This window comes from Danio aesculapii, unplaced genomic scaffold, assembly GCF_903798145.1.
Source record: "Danio aesculapii unplaced genomic scaffold, fDanAes4.1, whole genome shotgun sequence".
Taxonomy (NCBI): domain Eukaryota; kingdom Metazoa; phylum Chordata; class Actinopteri; order Cypriniformes; family Danionidae; genus Danio; species Danio aesculapii.
This window is the reverse complement of record NW_026613762.1, coordinates 32,501-35,590: the sequence shown is the minus strand read 5'-3', so window position 1 is coordinate 35,590 and position 3,090 is coordinate 32,501. Positions and strand designations below refer to the sequence as shown.

The 3,090-nt window shown below is 38.1% G+C and overlaps 1 pseudogene; it reads right to left on the bottom strand.

The window, feature by feature from the left end:
• Positions 1-532: 532 nt before the first annotated feature.
• LOC130220297 (E3 ubiquitin/ISG15 ligase TRIM25-like) overlaps positions 533-3,090 on the bottom strand; it is a 21,910-nt pseudogene continuing 19,352 nt past the window's right edge.

The window sequence follows — 3,090 nt, the reverse complement described above, 5'->3', positions numbered from 1 at the left end:
AAGAAAATAGTGAGACTGGAAACGGCAGCCAGAAGAGAGATTAATGTCAGATTTACTGTCCTGTCCCCATAGACATTTCATTAGATACTCCTTGCATAAGCGATCATTCGTTTTTTGTTATTTGATGTAAAGATTGTGTTATACTTAAATACATCTAAATGTACATAAGTTTAAAAAAGATCTAAATATTAAAAACTTTAAGGTATTTAGGATGCCGATAACCGTTAAACACATCATAACAGTCTTGTGAAAAGGGTCCATTGGTTGTTCATGGGGATTCTTCATAGTGTTATAGTTTATAGACTGTACAGACTGTATTCTGCCCTACACCAACTCTACCACTTACAGGAAACTTTTTTTTAAACTTTTTTTTTAGGAAAATGGAGTAAACGCAGCCTGCTGTGAATTGAATTCTGCTTTGGTCTGCTTTATCTTTTAAATTTTTATCAATTTTAATAAATAATTTGTGAAAATACATGGTTTCAGAGTGAAATTTCTCTAACTTCTTATCTATCCTGCACAATAATCCTGCTGGAACTGTGTATTTTAATAGACCTGTAGGGTTATAAATCCTGCAGGAATAATCCCTGCATAAATGTTGTTTCCTTCATAAAATTCCTGCAGGTATTCCTACAGGAAAATGAGGTAAAAATCCTGTAGGAAATCTGCAAAATATTCCTGCAGGATTTCTGCGGAGTTTTTTTGTAATGGTGCGAACCATAGACTGTAAAATATAGGTGCGAACAGATTACATACAGGAATAGAGAAAAGAGCACTCTTTAATTATCAGCTGTTAGTCAGCGCCCGCTCTTTTTTCCTGGTCATGTGCTGTGTAAATGCAGACGATCGGATACGAGTAACTTTTAAAAGATGATGCAAGCAGGTCATCAAAAAAATCGGATACAGTCACAAAATCGGAATTGACCATCCAAATCTGCAGTGTAAATGCAGCCTTAGTCTCATACTTTTTTGTAGGCAAGTTTGAGTTCAGCAACTAAATCTGGAACTCAATCAATGATTATTATTTCTGGTCTATCTGATCTATCTTCAGTGGAATTATCCTGACAGATGAACCAGAATCAATTCGAAATCCAGGATACAGTGGTTCAGTAAAGGTGGTCTGGACTCTGTGAAGGAGGGTCATTGTGTCAGAGATGCTGTAAAAGGCCAGAATTCCTGCTTTGTGATTCAGATACACTCCTATTCTAGAGGCAAGAGGGATACAAACCTCTTTTTCATCATGTATGAAACAGAAATTCTGTAGACAATAGCCCAGTCTCCAGGATATTTTGTTGAAGCCAAATATACAGTCACCCATTCCTTTACGTCCAATTCCTCTGTAACATATTACTACAGCCCAATTTTTTCCACTGCACTCGACCTCCCAATAACAGCGACCAGTCAAACCCTCTTTACACAACACATAATGATATTGTTCAAATCGCTCTGGGTGATCAGGATACCGCTGGACTGTATATGAATATGAAACCTTCCTGTTGTCTTCAGACAGTTTGAGTTCTTTATGTGCAGTGTTTGGATCCAGTTCCGGCTGACAGAAATCTGAGGAAAGACGCCCACATATACACAAACAAAAAATAGTTTGCATTAAATTTGATAAATATTGAATATTATAATTTGAGGTTTCTAAAATGCTAATCGATTAGGACCTATTGTTGTGGAAAAAAGCTCAACTTACATTGCAGAAACTCATTTGGAGTTTTTGGTTCTGGAGTCTGCTCAATGTGAACATTTGACACTGAAGAGATGAGAAGAAGCGCAATATTAAATATGCTTAATATTTAGCTTTAATTAGATTTAAACAAGTATCTGTGAACTAACACTTGATTATTTTGCCAACATCATTAACTGTAAATGCAGTTTACTAGCTAGATTACATGACACTGTGATGGTCATGGAAGAGTGGAGAACATGAGACTGATTCCTGTGACGCTCCAGAGACAGACGAGTCTTCGCTGAGGCCAGCTTCCAGCCTCCGCCACTGAGACTGCAGCTCTGCACAAGACGTTTGGCCAGCGGAGAAATTAAAATGATCGTGCCCAACTGAGCCTGGTTTCTCTCAAGGTTTTTTTCTTCACTTTCGCCTTTAGTGAAGTTTTTTTTCCCTCTCCGCTGTCGCCACTGGCTTGCATGGTTCGGGATCTGTAGAGCTGCGCATCGTTGGATTTGCCTTCAATATTTGGACTCTCAGTAGTGATTATTAAACCACACTGAACTGAGCTAAACTGAACTGAACTTAAACACTACAAACTGAACTACACCGTTCCTATTTACTGTGACCTTTTCTGTGAAGCTGCTTTGACACAATCTACATTGTATAAGCGCTATACAAATAAAGGTGAATTGAATTGAATTGACACGTTGCTGCTTGATGATGAACTGCTTCATGGATTCTGGATTATTATCAGTCAGATTATCAAAAATATTGTTGAATGATGAGCACAATGCCAAGATTACAATAGATGGAGTATAGTTTTGATCTTGAACATTTGATTTACGGTCAAATATTGTTCACTTTTTGGTGTAATACAATATAAAATTATAGATTTTAAGAATTCAGACCTTCTCTGTATATTGCATCGGTTTGCTGTTGACAGACGTCCTCCAACGCCTTTTTGAATGCTGAGATTGAAAGGTTTTCAGACATATGAGTGTGTGGACGTGGAGTGAAGCTGGGAGCATCTTCAAACTTGGGTAAAACACACACAGACTCACAGCTCTGAAATGACACAAAGAATAGACACTATTTATCATACATGACAAATACCGATGGTATATTTTACATTACATGGAAGAAAATGCGACCTTCAGACAGTGGATTTGGTCTTCAGTAGTGATCAGTTTGTGGATCTCTGCTTGTGTTTTCTGAGCTCTGTCAGCTCTTGATGCAGATGTTGGTGAAGTTGCTCTGCTCGATCTGTCTCAGTCTTCTCCTGAGCTCTGATCTGCTCTTTAATCTCAGAGCGTTTCTTCTCCAGAGAGCCGATGAGCTCAGTGAACACCTTCTCCATCTTTTCCACCGCCTCATCTGCTGAACTCTGGAGACGGAATATAGTAGTATATAAGTACAAA